The sequence below is a fragment of the Lactuca sativa genome, chromosome 2 (genome assembly GCF_002870075.4).
Source record: "Lactuca sativa cultivar Salinas chromosome 2, Lsat_Salinas_v11, whole genome shotgun sequence".
NCBI lineage: Eukaryota > Viridiplantae > Streptophyta > Magnoliopsida > Asterales > Asteraceae > Lactuca > Lactuca sativa.
The window spans coordinates 8,354,980-8,373,656 of NC_056624.2; positions in this window are offsets into that span (position 1 = coordinate 8,354,980).

Sequence of the window (18,677 nt, forward strand, 5' to 3'; positions counted from 1 at the left end):
AGAAAAACAAATTATTTCTCAAACAAAAATCTTATGAACTCACCAACTTAATTGTTGACAGTCTTTCAAAACTACTTGTATTCTCAGGTATTCAAGAAACAGGTAACTACCATCTTTTGAGTACAGGACGCTAAGGCATTAGTTAAAAACTCATTTTTTCATCATTCTGTAATTTACTTTGAAAACATGTAACTGAAGCAACAATGTAACTTTTTAAATTATATCGATGATGATTGTATTTACTTTAATCACTATAGATTGGTATCATAGCATTGTTTATAGTGGACTAAGTATATCGAACGATATATGATATACAAACTATAAATAACATAGTACTAAAACTCTCTGACTAAAGATTTTTACACAACTATACTTTTAAAATATAATAAAATTTTTATAAAGTATAAGTACATGCATACATGTCAATATAGTGTCATAGCTAGGAAAATACAAAAGTAAAATGACGAGTTGAACACCACGAGTATGCCTTGGAATATGTAATCAGGTCTAGGATGAATATTTCTTGATCAACTATATTTGTCTGAGAGGTGACTAGCATATACCTAAGAATAGTTGTGGTGGGTAACAAATCTAAAACTTACCAATCCTATATCCCAAGAAACTCTAAAACCAAACATAAAATTTTAAATACTATAGGAGTAATTATTTGATACTATAAGAACTGTAACAACCACGTTTAGACCTCAACAATTATTAATACTAGTAGTAGTAAGGGGTCTTCTCACCTGAATAAAGCAAATCCTTCACATAAAAACTAAAGACCCTTACTGGTAGGTCTATAATTGCAAAGTGTATACGCTATGGTTGTATATAATTAAGATTTTATAGACTTAGGATTTGTAATTCCGCTTTAAATCCTTTTCCTTGTTTGGTTGTGGGCTTAGAGTGGTGCACTTATTCGACGATCTATTCGATCTTCATTATATACAACTTGTATACACTAAGTAATTATGGGAGGATCCGGTATAGGTCACATCACCAAAAATTTCATATATATATATATATATATATATATATATATATATATATATATATATATATATATATATATATATATATATTTCTATAAAAAAATCATTATTCATCAAAATTATTATAGAATCATATACTTAAGTTTGTCATGTATTTCACATATCCCTAATCTCACACAGACGTCATGATAGGATTTCATATACTCGGAGACCCCTATTTCCCTAACCAGGGAAATGATGGTTGGATCGAAGAGAATCCCGAAGAAGATCCTGAAGAAATAACGGAGGAAGATCCTGAAGAGTGGGAAGAGGAAGATGATGACTCGGAGGAAGAGGAGGACTCTAACGTGGAGTTTGGAGTCCACAATCTGCCATATGCTGCTCGTGTAACCAGATGAAACTTCCACGACCCAACGCCCCGTTGACAGTAGATTTGAGAAGATTGAGCCTGGAGCAACGTCAGCGCCATCCTTATGGAATGGAACAAGGTTTCTACAACTGTCACACCCCCGAACCAGACGGCGGAAACGTCCGGGGGCTGTCGTGACTCATTGAATACCATCACAATGCATATACATGAAACATAACATTATACATCACCAACATTTGGGATAATACAACCGGTAGCGTTTACATTGTTCAAAACATTACATTCTCAAAAAAAATAACTGTTTGATACTACTTAAACCACAGCAAAACGTCATAGAGTACAAATCATCCTTCACCTTATCTGTTACCTGAGAATACAAGTATTTTGAAAACGTCAACATATGAAATGTTGGTGAGTTCATAAGTAGTGTTTGAAATCCAATGTATTGTTTGAAAACCATCAGAAAATCCGATATTTTCTAAAAATAGAATAGTGTAAAAATATGTGATGATCCATGAGTATGCTTGTTTGAATTCTATAGATGTAAGCGTAAGAGTTGTGAAATTCGACCGATAATTCATAATTGTAATTGTTGAAAACCTAGGAAAACCCGACGTTTTCCTATCACTTTGCTTTACTTAGTTTGTATAACGTTGTTTCGTTGCGTTAGAGGATACCGTTGAGTTCCGGAGGCATTGAGAATGCAGTGGATGGTGAAGTGTTGTGACATGCGTTAATGAAAACGTCCAATCGACAACCATACAAGCGATCCCTTAGGCGTCACTCGTAATTCTTCACACCACTCAATCCTCCCAGACTTGTGTAGTCCCACAACCGGAGGGAAGAAGAGAAGGTGCGAAACCCTCGGTATTTCCCCGCGTCGTTCAAGACCATTGCAATTGCGAAGGGCCCGAAGCCCAACCCGCAATCGTGAGTTATAGACTTTACTAGCAGCACTGAAGGACCCTTGGGGACCAGCAGCATGTTTGCCATTGAAAGTCCTTTTACGTTTTGTCGGATCGGTAAAACCCAACACTTCGTAAGAGAGAGGTCTTCGGGCCTTAAGATCAGGTCATTGGGCTAGCTAGGCTCAACAAACAAGATTTTACACTTTTGGGGCCCAAAGATGGTGCGTAGACGTCTGTGCACACTCGCATGTATAGTGATTTCCCAATCGTTATTAGTTATGAATCGTAATGTCGTAATGTCATAGTGTCGTCGTGTTAGTAGTTTCGGATTGTTATTGGTTCGAGACCGAACCAATTCGTTTGACAACGACTTTTGGTATTGTAATGTATTGTATTTCTTCGATAGGCGTGGTACCATCATTTGGTCAAATTGCATGTATTGAACTAGCCTTGAGAATTTTCTGTCTTCAGTCCCTCCTTATTTGTAAAATTTACCCTTTTCACCCCTTTATTTAAAAACTTTCCGGTTTGGTCCCTAAATCAATTTTCTTGACATTTTAACACCAAAAATTATTGAAATAAGTATTTTCCAGCATATTTTTCATAGAAACAGCTTAAGTCCTTGAAATTGCAGTTTTCTCGGTTATAACCCCTCTTTTTCGCAATTTTTACATTTTTGGCCCAATTTGGAAAATCTTTGCAACTTTGGTCCTTTTTAAATTTGAAAAGCATTTTAAACCTTTGAAAAGTACATGGAACACTTATAGTCCACTGTTTTACAGAAAAATGCAGTTTTGGTCCTCCAAATTAGAAAATTTCGCATATTGGGCCTCATTGGGCCGAAAATGTCATATTTAGCCCAATAAGCTTGGAATTTATGTTTTTAACCCTCCAAATAGCACATTTTCAGAAAATGCATTATGTAAACTGTTTTGACTCATCTCACCCATCAGATTTCGAAATATCTCATTTTAGACCCTTCAACTTTGTATTTTTAACATTTTATGTCAAAAAAATGAGTTTTTAGCCCAAAATAAGTGTTGTCAAGCCATTTGGCTATTTTTCTTAGTATACTTTGCATGTAATAGTATATTTTATGCTAGAATAAAACATATATCTCGGTTTTTAGCATTTCATCACTAGATCTAGCATCAAAATCATACAAAACACACATATAAGCATAGAAATCAACCACAACATACACATAATGATGGATCTACACCTTTTCTTGTATTCTCCCCCACAAAAACTTATAAAAACCGAAAATAAGGGGTTATGAAACTCACCTTTGGATGTTGATTCGGTTTTTGAAGAAAGGATGGAAGAAAACTTGGTGATTTTCGACCCTAGCACCCCTTTTTGAGGATCTCGAGTTTATGGAGTTCTAGATGATGATCTTTGTGGAAGAACTCCCTAGAATTCCTCTTGGATCTTCGAAAATTTGGAGAGAAATGGAGAGAGCTCTTTGAGAGAAAAGATGAGTGAAATGTTTGTGTGTGTGTTTGGGATTCGGCCGAGAGTGAGGGAGAAGAAGAAGTGAGGTGATCTTTGAAGTGATACTTGCATGGAAAAATGAGATACAATGCATGGATGTCCTTTGGGTAATAGTGAAGTGGCATCCAAAGTCAACACTTCCATTTCTCTTTGGGTTTGGGCCTTGGGCCGAGAATTGGAAAGGGAGAAGAAAAATTTGGGCTTTTTTTTCCCTTAAGCCCAAAATTAGAGTTAGTTAGGGTGTGTTTTATACCTAAAAGAGTGTGGTAGGATTTTCATATTTTTATTGGACTAGTTTAGCTTATTCATGTATCAAGGCTTTTAGTTCATTTCATTCTAGGTCCAACATGACCTAAAATGTTGAATAAAATATATGTGGGTCCAATTTGAATCCAATTAGGGTTCTAAACCCAAGATAGTTAAATTGGAAGCTTATTGGCCCATTAGGTCCAATAAGGAAGTTCTAGTCCCAAAATGGACCTAATTAAGAACTTCTAGTGTTCCCAATTGTTTGATGACTATTTGTAGTATTTGTATGATGTATTTGATTGAAGTTTTTGATTCACATAAGCTTGAATGTATAGATTACATGACACAAAATTTCCAGTTGTGACATCATCCCCCCGTTAGAGGGAATTTCGTCCCGAAATTCTGTTCGAAAGCTAGATTTGAGAATGCTAGAATAGGTGAGGGTACTTTTGCTTCATTTGATCTTCGCGTTCCCAAGTGAATTCTGGCCTACGCTTTGCGTTCCACCGTACTTTCACAATCGGGATGCGACTCTGCTTAGTACGCTTCACCTCCCTGTCCATGATTTCAATTGGTTCCTCAACGAACAGGAGTTTCTCATTGATTTCGATTTCGTCAAGAGGAATGACGAGTGTTTCATCTGAGAGACACTTCTTCAGATTAGAGACGTGAAACACGGGGTGTACTCCGTTTAGCTCTGCGGGTAGTTGCAGTCTGTATGCTACTGGACCAATTCGGGCGACGATTTCGAAAGGTCCAACGTATCACGGATTTAGTTTTCCCCGTTTTCCGAAACGTATAACCCCTTTCTAGGGCGAGACTTTTAACAGTACTCGGTCACCGACCTGAAATTCTAAGGGCTTCCGCCGTTTGTCAGCATAGCTCTTTTGTCGGTCGCGCGATGCTTGCAGTCGAGCTCTGATTTGAATGATCTTTTCCGTGGTTTCGCGGATGATCTCTGGTCCTGTTAGTGTTTTGTCCGACGTATGGTTCTTCGCTAGCTGGGTGTCACCTACTTCAGCCCAACATAGCGGTGATCTACATTTATGCCCGTACAATGCTTCGAAAGGAGCCACCTTGATGCTCGAATGGTAACTATTGTTGTATGAGAACTCGATTAAGGGTAGATGGGTATCCCAAGACTTTCCAAAGTCTATCACGCATGCCCGGAGCATATCTTTGAGCGTTTGGATGGTTCGCTCGCTTTGACCATCCGTTTGTGGATGATAAGCGGTGCTCATATCGAGGTTTGTTCCCATCGCCTTATGGAGTGATTGCCAAAATCGAGACGTGAACCTACTGTCCCTATTCGAGATGATAGATGTTGGTATTCCGTGGAGTCTCACGATCTCTCGAATGTATAAACGCGTCAATCTCTCCATCTTGTACGATTCTTTAATTGGCAGGAAATGGGCAGATTTCGTTAGTCGGTCGATTATTACCCATATAGTGTCTAATCCATCCGACGTTTTGGGTAGCTTGGTCACGAAATCCATAGAAATCCCCTCCCATTTCCACTCAGGGATTGCCGGTTGTTGTAACAATCCTGAGGGTTTTTGGTATTCCACTTTTACTTTGGCGCACGTAAGGCACTTACTGACGTAGGTCGCGATTTCCGCCTTCATGTTAGGCCACCAATAGCGTTGCTTAATATCCAAATACATCTTATCGGAACCGGGATGAATGGAGTATCGCGTCTTGTGGGCTTCCTTCATGACAATATCTCTAAACCCTCCAAATTTAGGGACCCAAATACGGTTCATGAAATAGTATACTCCATTCTCCCTTGCCTCCAGGTTCTTTTCCATTCCGCGTAATACTTCGCTTGCTCTGTTTTCTGTCTTCATGGCCTCTAACTGGGCTACTGCAATTTGAGTGGCCAGGTGTGATTGAATGGTTATCGAGAGAGTTTTCGTATAACGATTAGAGTACTCCTTCCGACTTAATGCATCAGCTACCACGTTGGCCTTGCCTGGGTGATACTTAATCTCACACTCATAATCATTTAGCAACTCAACCCATCTTCGTTGCCTCATGTTTAACTCCTTTTGGTTCAAGATGTGTTGGAGACTCTTGTGATCCGTGAAGATGGTGCACTTTGTACCATAAAGGTAATGCCTCCAAATTTTTAGGGCAAAGACTACAGCTCCCAACTCTAGGTCAGGGGTTGTGTAGTTTACTTCATGCGTCTTTAGCTGGCGGGATGCATAGGCTATCACTCTCCCACATTGCATGAGAACGCAACCTAAACCCTGATTTGACGCGTCGCAGTAGACTACAAAGTCTTCTGTTCCTTCAGGCAGAGATAGTATAGGTGCGCTACAGAGAGCTTGTTTCAAGGTTCGAAACGCGATCTCTTGTTTGTCTGTCCATTTGAATGGTACGCCCTTTTGCGTAAGCGAGGTAAGTGGCTTGGCGATCCTAGAGAAGTTTTGAATGAACCTCCTATTGTAGCCTGCTAATCCCAAGAATTGACGGATTTCTGTGGGCGTTGTCGGGATTGCCCATCCTTCTACAGCTTTGACCTTAGAGGGATCAACATGGATTCCATCTTGGCTGACTACATGTCCTAGGAAGTTCACGCTCCGCAGCCAGAACTCACACTTGGAGAGTTTGGCGTAAAGTTTTTCTGATCGTAGAGTTTCTAAGACTTGTCGAAGATGTTGGCCATGCTCTTCCTTGCTTCGAGAATAGACTAGGATGTCATCGATAAAAACAATGACAAAGTTGTCGAGAAACGGTCGGCAGATTCGATTCATTAGGTCCATAAATGCGGCAGGGGCATTCGTTAGACCGAAGGGCATTACGATAAATTCATAATGTTCGTAGCGAGTTCGGAAAGCGGTTTTTGGAATATCCTCTTCCCGGACTTTGAGTTGGTGGTATCCGGACCGTAGATCTATTTTAGAAAAATAACTAGCTCCTTGGAGCTGGTCAAATAGGTCATCGATTCGTGGAAGTGGGTAGCGGTTCTTGATTGTGAGTTTATTTAACTCTCGGTAATCGATACACATTCTAAAAGACCCGTCTTTCTTTTTGACAAAGAGCACCGGAGCTCCCCATGGCGAGTAACTAGGTCGTATAAATCCCTTATCCAGAAGTTCGCTGAGTTGGCTGGATAATTCCTGCATTTCGGCAGGAGCCAACCGGTAGGGTGATTTAGCGAGAGGAGTTGCTCCTGGAATGAGGTCGATTCGAAACTCCACCTGTCTCTCTGGGGGTACTCCCGGAAGATCTTCAAGAAACACATCCGGAAATTCACATACTACGGGAATGTCTCGAACGTTAACCTCCTCCTTGGTTTTGTCCACCACGTGAGCCAGGAACGCCAGATTGTTCCTTCGTAGATATTTTTGTGCTTTGATACACGAAACGAGGCGAAGGTTCATGCTAGATTTGTCTCCGTAAATTACTAGGGTTTCGTGATTTGGAAGGCGAAGACGGACGGCCTTCTCATGGCACATAATTTCGGCATGGTGGGGGCTTAACCAGTCCATGCCGATGATCACATCGAAGCTCCTAATTGACACTGACATTAGGTCTATTCGAAAAACGTGTTGATTAAGAGTTAGGGTACATCCTGTGTAGATTTCCCCAGTGGATTCGGTTTTCCCATTGGCCATTTCCACCGTATAGGCTTCATTTAGCTTTTGGGGAAGTTGTTTTAATAAGTGCTTAAACTTATTGCTTACGAAACTTCGCTCTGCTCCGGTGTCAAATAAGATGCATGCATATGCGTGGTTTAAGAGAAACGTACCGGTAACAACAGAAGGGTCTTGAATAGCCTCGCTCTGACCCATGGTCAACATCCTTCCTGTTCCTCCATTTCTTAAATTGTTGTTGTTGGGACATTCTCGGCGGATGTGTCCAGTCTTCCCGCATCCGAAACAGGTGTAGCTAGGCCCTGCGCTATTGCCGCTGGCATGGGCGTTGTTGTTGTTGCGAGGGTTGTTGTTATTGATTCCCTGATTTTGGTTATGGGACGGGTAAGCCTTGCAGTACTTTGCGGTGTGACCCCTTCGGTTGCAAATGGTGCACTGAAAATCCTTGCATTCTCCATAGTGATGGAAACCGCACTTGTTGCATTTGGGAAGATTACCGGAATAAGGTTTGGAAGCATTTGAAGTGGCTGAGGTTGGAGCATGTGGTGCGGCTGGAACCGATGTGGTAACAGCATTAACCGCCACTGTCTGCTGCTTCTTGGAGGTGTCGGGGCCCTGGCGCCCCTTCCTCTTATTGTTCTTTCCCCTCTTGCCATCTCCTTCCTTCGTCTTCTCAGCCTCCACTGGCTTCTCTCCCTTTTTGTTGTTATGGTCGTACAACCTTTTTGCCAGTCTCTTTGCACTGTCAAATGTTTCGGGGTTTGCAGCTATCACATTCCCTTGAATTGGTGATGTGAGTCCCCAGATGAATCGCTCAATCTTCTTTCCTTCCGAGGTGATCATACCTGGGCACAGCAGAGATAGTTCGCTAAATCTCGATATGTAGGCATCGATATTCGCGTTCTGCACAGTGAGGTTCCATAGCTCTTGTTCCATCTCCAAAGATCAATTCCCCAGGGAGGTGTAGGACCAGTGGGGCCTACGCGATAGGCAGGCACCCTGATCGGGTAAGGGGGGTTGATGACTTCGGACTCCGCATCCGAATCACCCCCTTCTCCATCGTCAGCATCCTCCTCGAGGCTTCCTTCATCCTCCTCTGATTCGGCAGGCTCACCCTCAACTTCGGCCTCCGGTTCCCCGTCAGATTCCTCTTCGGGGTCTTCCTCAGGCTCCTCCTCAGGCTCTTCCTCAGGCTCTTCCTCGGGCTCTTCCTCTAACCATCCGTTGTTCCCCTGGTTAGGGAAGTAGGGGTCTCCAGGGTGATGAAAACCAGCCAAGCGGTCTGCGAGAGTGTGTAATTATGCTAACGTTATTCCTAGGATGCTACAATTATCACATAGATCGAGTAGGCGTTCTCTTTTCGGTGGTAGGGGTATAGTTTTAGATTCCCTAGAAATCCCGATCTCATCAGGACGTGTGTTAATTTTACTTTGGAGAGAATGTAGTTGATCAGGCTGCATTCACTCCTTGGTATTACTAAGAACAGTCCTGAATTAACCGAGACACTAGTATTATTTTTGTTTGGTTCGGCGTTATGTTCCTATTCCTAGTGCAAGCAAGGGTGTTTTATTTACTTGTTTTGTTCAGAGTTATGTTAGTCCCTCTTTTTGGTTTATAGTTGCATATCCATATGTGGCTAGATATGCTAGTTCACTATAAACAAAGCTTTGATACCAACCTGTCACACCCCCGAACCAGACGGCGGAAACGTCCGGGGGCTGTCGTGACTCATTGAATACCATCACAATGCATATACATGAAACATAACATTATACATCACCAACATTTGGGATAATACAACCGGTAGCGTTTACATTGTTCAAAACATTACATTCTCAAAAAAAATAACTGTTTGATACTACTTAAACCACAACAAAACGTCATAGAGTACAAATCATCCTTCACCTTATCTGTTACCTGAGAATACAAGTATTTTGAAAACGTCAACATATGAAATGTTGGTGAGTTCATAAGTAGTGTTTGAAATCCAATGTATTGTTTGAAAACCATCAGAAAATCCGATATTTTCTAAAAATAGAATAGTGTAAAAATATGTGATGATCCATGAGTATGCTTGTTTGAATTCTATAGATGTAAGCGTAAGAGTTGTGAAATTCGACCGATAATTCATAATTGTAATTGTTGAAAACCCTAGGAAAACCTGACATTTTCCTATCACTTTGCTTTACTTAGTTTGTATACCGTTGTTTCGTTGCGTTAGAGGATACCGTTGAGTTCCGGAGGCATTGAGAATGCAGTGGGTGGTGAAGTGTTGTAACATGCGTTAATGAAAACGTCCAATCGACAACCTTACAAGCGATCCCTTAGGCATCACTCGTAATTCTTCACACCACTCAATCCTCCCGGACTTGTGTAGTCCCACGACCGGAGGGAAGAAGAGAAGGTGCGAAACCCTCGGTATTTCTCCGCGTCGTTCAAGACTATTGCAATTGCGAAGGGCCCGAAGCCCAACCCGCAATTGTGAGTTACAGACTTTACTAGCAGCACTGAAGGACCCTTGGGGACCAGCAGCATGTTTGCCATTGAAAGTCCTTTTACGTTATGTCGGATCGGTAAAACCCAACACTTCGTAAGAGAGAGGTCTTCGGGCCTTAAGATCAGGTCATTGGGCTAGCTAGGCTCAACAAACATGATTTTACACTTTTGGGGCCCAAAGATGGTGCGTAGACGTCTGTGCACACTCGCATGTATAGTGATTTCCCAATCATTATTAGTTATGAATCGTAACGTCGTAATGTCATAGTGTCGTCGTGTTAGTAGTTTCGGATTGTTATTGGTTCGAGACCGAACCAATTCGTTTGACAACGACTTTTGGTAATGTAATGTATTGTATTTCGTCGATAGGCGTGGTACCATCATTTGGTCAAATTGCATGTATTGAACTAGCCTTGAGAATTTTTTGTTTTCAGTCCCTCCTTATTTGTAAAATTTACCCTTTTCACCCCTTTATTTAAAAACTTTCCGGTTTGGTCCTTAAATCAATTTTCTTGACATTTTAACACCAAAAATTATTGAAATAAGTATTTTCCAGCATATTTTTCATAGAAAACAGCTTAAGTCCTTGAAATTGCAGTTTTCTCGGTTATAACCCCTCTTTTTCGCAATTTTTACATTTTTGGCCCAATTTGGAAAATCTTTGCAACTTTGGTCCTTTTTAAATTTGAAAAGCATTTTAAACCTTTGAAAAGTACATGGAACACTTATAGTCCACTGTTTTACAGAAAAATGCAGTTTTGGTCCTCCAAATTAGAAAATTTCGCATATTGGGCCTCATTGGGCCGAAAATGTCGTATTTAGCCCAATAAGCTTGGAATTTATGTTTTTAACCCTCCAAATAGCACATTTTCAGAAAATGCATTATGTAAACTGTTTTGACTCATCTCACCCATCAGATTTCGAAATATCTCATTTTAGACCCTTCAACTTTGTATTTTTAACATTTTATGTCAAAAAAATGAGTTTTTAGCCCAAAATAAGTGTTGTCAAGCCATTTAGTTATTTTTCTTAGTATACTTTGCATGTAATAGTATATTTTATGCTAGAATAAAACATATATCTCGGTTTTTATCATTTCATCACTAGATCTAGCATCAAAATCATACAAAACACACATATAAGCATAGAAATCAACCACAACATACACATAATGATGGATCTACACCTTTTCTTGTATTCTCCCCCACAAAAACTTATAAAAACCGAAAATAAGGGGGTATGAAACTCACCTTTGGATGTTGATTCGGTTTTTGAAGAAAGGATGGAAGAAAACTTGGTGATTTTCGACCCTAGCACCCCTTGTTGACGATCTCGAGTTTATGGAGTTCTAGATGATGATCTTTGTGGAAGAACTCCCTTGAATTCCTCTTGGATCTTCGAAAATTTGGAGAGAAATGGAGAGAGCTCTTTGAGAGAAAAGATGAGTGAAATGTTTGTGTGTGTGTGTTTGGGATTCGGCCGAGAGTGAGGGAGAGGAAGAAGTGAGGTGATCTTTGAAGTGATACTTGCATGGAAAAATGAGATACAATGCATGGATGTCCTTTGGGTAATAGTGAAGTGGCATCCAAAGTCAACACTTCCATTTCTCTTTGGGTTTGGGCCTTGGGCCGAGAATTGGAATGGGAGAAGAAAAATTTGGGCTTTTTTTTTTCCTTAAGCCCAAAATTAGAGTTAGTTAGGGTGTGTTTTATACCTAAAAGAGTGTGGTAGGATTTTCATATTTTTATTGGACTAGTTTAAGTTATTCATGTATCAAGGCTTTTAGTTCATTTCATTCTAGGTCCAACATGACCTAAAATGTTGAATAAAATAAATGTGGGTCCAATTTGAATCCAATTAGGGTTCTAAACCCAAGATAGTTAAATTGGAAGCTTATTGGCCCATTAGGTCCAATAAGGAAGTTCTAGTCCCAAAATGGACCTAATTAAGAACTTCTAGTGTTCCCAATTGTTTGATGACTATTTGTAGTATTTGTATGATGTATTTGATTGAAGTTTTTGATTCACATAAGCTTGAATGTATAGATTACATGACACAAAATTTCCAGTTGTGACAACAACCTCCACATAGGGGGTTCTGCATACAGGGCTCTTCTTGAAATGGTATGTCGCATCGCTCTCCATGGTGAACAAGAACAAGCATCCGTCTTCCAGATCATGGAGGTTGGAGACACCACCAAAGTCACTGCAGTTCGTCTTCTTCATTTGGATGAAGACCATGATCGGACTCGGGATCTCACCGAGGTCCTTCAGGATGAGACGACCGCGACCCAAGCCAAGATTAGAGGGCTTCAGGAAGATCAAGCCACATTATGGAGATGTGTGATACAAGTAGAGCACCAAGTGGCAAAATCCAGAGCAGAGACCAAGGCAATGTAGAATTTCATGGCTTCATTCCATGGCACACAGAACAACACCCGCCGTGAGTAGTGCTTCCACTACTCACGTTTTGATATAGACGAGGTTTATGAGTATGCTTTCGTACGACTCTTTCCTACGGATAGGTTCGACCTTGCCATTAAGTGTCTACACTATTTGAAGGGTCAATATGCTGCCAAAATTTTCCTTACATTGATCTATTATAGACCTGCATCAAGGTCAAACTTTCTAAACACTATGTACTAAAATCTATCAATGAAATTGGCATGCGTTTTATTTCAGTGGGTACATTATCATAAATCTCATAACCTCGTTTTTACAAATTGTTTACTCATGGTAAATCTATGATTGCTGGTGTATACACTAGAGCTATATATAATTAAGGTTCTATAGACTTAGGATTTATGGGTATGCCTTAAGTCCTATTCCTTGTTCGATTGTGGGCTTAGGGTAGAACCATTTATTTGACGGTTTGTTCAATTTTAATTATATACAACTTGTATACAACAATTGATTTTAGAAGGACTTGGTATCGAACATGTCACATAATTTCATTTAAGGAGTTACTATTAGAATTCATAAGTTTATTTTAAATAGACTTCTCTTATGAATTCTTTACAAAATACATTTAAAGTCGGAACGTGATACGCATAGAACTAAGATAACCTAGTTCAAGGACACCTGACTTATAACCACTACTGAAGACTTACCACCATTTCATCTTTAAAATCTATGGCAGAAGGATGCCACCGTGTAGATCAAATAGGCATGTCAACAACATGCCAACAAATCCACCACCTCGACAGTTCGACCCTATCATTTTCCAGGCTACTGTAACAGTCGCAGTGGCATCCGTCATGTCACAGATCAACATGAATGGTACCGATGGGGCGTGAAATGGTACTACTAATTCTAACTAGGGAGACAGTCAGGGACGCACAAGGGAGTGTTCCTACAAAGACATCATGAATGGAAAACCCAAATCCTTCAATGGAAGCAGAGTTGTCATCGCTCTAATGAAACGGTTCGAGAAAACTGAAGTTGTCTTTGAAATTTGTGCATGCCTAAAGCAAGAAAAGACAAATTTGCATCTTACACTTTCTCTAATAGGTCCCTTACCTGGTGGAACAACCATGTCATGTCATTGACGCTCCCGATGGCTAATTCGATGACCTGGGAGGATTTGGAGATTTTAATGTTGGAAGAGTATTGCCCAAGGGGCGAAGAGCAAAAGCAAGGAAAGGAGTTGTGGAGCCTCAAAATGAAAGGCTCTTACCTCGCAACCTATACTGCCAGATTCAATGATCTAGCAGTACTATGTTCCAGGATGGTTACCCTAGACGGTAAAAAGGTGGAGAGATACATCTAGGGACTATCTCCCCATATTCAAGGGAACGTGATAGCTTCAAACCTGATAACTTTTGACAGTGCCAAACACTTGGCACAGAGACTTATTGTTCATGGAATTGGCCAAGGCATAATGGCCCCCATACCTGAGCAAAAAAAAGGGAGCAGCATTAAGAGAAAATTTTGGAACAACAGAAAGGACCAGTCAACAAAGGAGTTCGCCAAGAAACAAAAATTATTGTTGTTCACGCTGCCATTACCCCCGCAACCCCACTGTGACAATATGTTGGGAACCTACCCAAATGCAACAAGTGCAACTTTCACCATACAGGCACCTGTTGGGAAATGCACTGCAACAACTACAACAAGAAAGGGCATACAACTTGTTTCCGTGAAGCATCATCCCAACAAATCACCTAGGCCGCTAATATCGGGGTACGCCAAGCCTGGTATGGTCGCAGAGAGACCGAACACTTCAAAAGAGAGTGCCTAAAGGCAAGAAATCCTAATATTGGTGGTGTGAGAAGAGTTTTTTTCATAAGGCACAAGGTAGTTGTAGAAGACCCCACGGTGATTACCGATATATTTCTCCTTAATAACTCTTATGCATGCATACTTTTTGATAGTGGAGTGGAGAGGAGTTTTGTAAGCCACAAATTTAAACACATAATCAATCAAAAACCACAATCACTCAATGAAATGTTCACTATAGAAATGGAAAATGGTAAAACTGAGAGCACTAAAGATATGTACATAGGATGCACTCTAACTCTAAACAAACACTCCTTCCAAATCGATTTAATGTCGATCACTTTAATAATTCATTATTGGCATGGATTGGTTAAGCCTACGACAAGTTTTAGAGACATTAAGGAAGAAGAAATTATATGCAAAGTTCTCGAAATGTGTGTTCTGGATACGAAAAGTGGACTCATTGATCATTAGGTCAGTAAGGAATAGATACATATGGATCCCTCCAAGATCAAGGAAATTAAAAGCTAGGAAGCACTAAGAACACCAACAGAAATTCGTCAATTCTTAGGCCTCGATAGCTATTACAAGAGGTTCATTCAAAACTTTTCCAAGATCGTAAAGCCACTCACCACCTTGAGTCGGAACGCTGTAACCTTCAACTGGGAGAAGAAACAAGAAGCTACTTTCCAAACCCTAAAGAAAGCCCTATGTAGTGCACCAATCCTGTCTCTTCGAGAGGGGAAGAATATTTTGAGGTCTACTACGATGTAACCAAAACGAGTGCTTGGATGTGTGATAATGCAATGAAAGGTCATTGCCTATGCCTCAAGGCAACATAAGGCTCACGAGGTCCACTACACCACGCATTACCTAGAACACGGAGAAGTAGTATTTGCCCTAAAGATCTGGAGGCACTACCTTTATCGTATAAAAAGTACAATCTTCAAGAGCCATAAGAGTCTCCAGCACATCCTCAACCAAAAAGAGCTCAACATGAGGCAAAGACGATGGGTAGATCTACTAAATGATTACGAATACGAGATTCACTATCATCAAGGAAAGGGAAATGTATTAGTAGATGCCCTGAGTTAAAAAGAGTACTCAGGCCGCCGAGTAATGTCATTAATCATGACTATCCATTCAAAACTTTCAACAAAAATCAAAGAGGCACAACTGGAAGCCTTGAAAACTGATAATATGACAGGTGAATTCATGAGAGGAATCGATAAAAATATGGAAGTCAAGAGTGATGGACTTCGTTATCTCATGAATTAGATTTGGACGCTGAAGTTCGGTGGGTTCAGAGACGTTGTCATGAATGAGGCTTAGATACTATGGTCATCCCGATTCAGACAAGATGCACCTGGACCTCAAGAAGCTTTATTGGGGGCCGAACATGAAAGCCGAAATCGCTACCTATGTAGGAAAGTGCCTGACTTGTGCTAAGTTCATGGTACAATACCAGAAGCCCTTGGGCTTACCATAACAACCCTAGATACCCAAGTGGAAGTAGGAGTAGATAACCAAGGATTTTATAACCAAGTTTCCCAAGACAACAAGCAGACTTGAAAATTTGGGTAATTGTTGACAAATTAACCAAATCTGCATACTTCCTACGAACAAAAGAGACGGACAAGATGGAGAAGCTAACCAGAACTTATATTAAAGAAATTGTATGATTACATGGTGTGCCAATATCCATTATCTTCGACATATATAGTAGATATAACTCACGATTCTGGCAATCACTACTAAAATCCTTGGGAACCTGACTCGACAAGAGTAACGCCCACCACCCACAGACTGATGGACAAAGTGAGAGGACTATACAAACATTGGAAGATATGTTGAGAGCTTGTGTGATAGACTTTAGTAAAGCTTGGGATACCTATTTACCACTCACCGAGTTGTCATACAATAAAAGCTATTACACTATCATCAAGGTTGTGCCATTCGAAGCCCTCTATGGCTGCAAGTGCAGATCACCTCTATGATGGGTTGAAGTGGGTGACACGCAACTAGCAAAGGGCAAGTTTCTATCAACACTTTCACCAGCCACAAGATTATACGAGAAACTAGGAACAAGAGTGTTCAGATCCGTGAATGATTAAAATCATCTTGGGATCGACAAAAGAACTATACAGATAAGTGACTCAAACCCTTGGAATTCTAGGTTGGTGACCGCATGTTGTTAAAGGTCTCTCCCTAGAAAGGAATCATATGTTTTGTAAACGTGGGAAACTAAATCCATGGTACATCATACAATTTCAGATTCTTGCAAGAATCAGTCCAATGGATTACAAACTTTGACTACTTCAAGAACTTAGTAACGTATGCCCTACCTTTCATGCGTCCAATAGAAATGTATATCAGATGAGAACTTTGTAATTTAACTCAATTAAATCGAGATAACAAGAGTCTGGACTTCGTAGAAAAACCTGTGGCAATCATGGATAAGGAAGTAAAGAAAACAAAATATATACCAATAGTGAAAGTCCGCTGGAACACCAAGCGAGAACTTGAATTCACCTAGGAACGGGAAGATCAAATGAAACAAAAGTACCCACATCTTTTCCCAAACCCTTGCCGTCCCACTCAAAACATAAATTTCAAGATGAAATTCCCTCTAACGGGGGGATGATGTGACAACTGGAAATGTTGAGTCGAGCAAAGTCTAAAAATGTATTATGTATATGTGAAACCACATCTTAACCTTGTTGTAATGGATCATCTACACCCAAAAGATATCATTTGTATAAGTGTATGTATATATATATAATATATATATATATATATATATATATATATATATATATATATATATATATATGTCTAAAAATCACATTGTAAGGAACCTTAGAAAGTTAAAACAAGTCAACACAAGTCAAATAGATAAGTCTAGGAGTATAAAATAATCCATTACTTGAGGGATTTAGGTTTTTGGAATATAGAACAAAAGGGTTTTCGGTTTTCTAGGGCCAAGACCTCATGATATGGCCAAAATCTCGATAGGGACGAAATCTCAATGCCTAGATCGAAAACTAAAAGCCTAGGACGGAAATCTCATTTGTGGGTGGGATGGCGACAAAAATCACCCCTTTTAGGGTGATACAAAACCGAAATCAAGGTGATTTCGGTCATGATATGGCCGAAATCACCCACTTGGTCCACTAGGTGTTGCCATTGTATATATATATATATATGTATATATATATATATATATATATATACTTATACTTATACACACACACGATTTAGGGACCATTTCCAAACTCATCCACAGTTAACATATTTCCCCCCATAATTCTGTCAAGATCAAACCCATATTCCTCTCAAAATACAAGTTCAAACATACCTAGGAGACTTTTCCTTTAAAGTTGTTCTGAAAGATTTTGGGTAAGTTTCCACATTGTCTAGTGTTTTTACAAACACTTTCAAAATTTTATTCGTTTAATTCACACATAAAAATCGTGTGTGAAATACTAGTAGGATACGACAACTTTCACGTATTCTAGATTCGAAGATCACCATTGTTACCTCGTTATCAAATTGCGATCACACTCCAGGTGACTTCATACTACTACATTTTTCATGACTTTTTCTATAATGTAGGGGCATACATGTAAAACAAAAGGAAACTTGTGTTAATATACATACCGCTACTTATGATTTTTTATATTTTATGTACATTTTACATCAAATTGCTAAATATGTTGAATAACTTTACTTTAAACTTTACAAATATTTACATGCAAAAGTGTTTAAAATGCAAAGCTTTTCATTTCAACGGAACAAACATTTTATATATTATAATAGCTATAGTTTTTTGTACATTACGCTACTTTACTCTTTCGGGATTATGAAATGATTATATATAAAAGTATAATTATTTTTGTGCTACGTAAATACTATGAAAGATTAATACTTACATTTACAACAAAAATGGGTTTTCATTACACTTTACGTAAACAGATTGATAAAATTTTGTGAGACATTTAGCTTCACCATACCTACCATAGTACATGCTGAAGTCATGTATTATAACCAGAGACTCTTGTAGAGAGAGCGTGATACTTGTGTATAGATCTATACGGGACAGACAATCCCGCACCTTAATTTTTAGCTATAGTTTTTTGTACATTACGCTACTTTACTCTTTCGGGATTATGAAATGATTATATATAAAAGTATAATTATTTTTGTGCTACGTAAATACTATGAAAGATTAATACTTACATTTACAACAAAAATGGGTTTTCATTACACTTTACGTAAACAGATTGATAAAATTTTGTGAGACATTTAGCTTCACCATACCTACCATAGTACATGCTGAAGTCATGTAT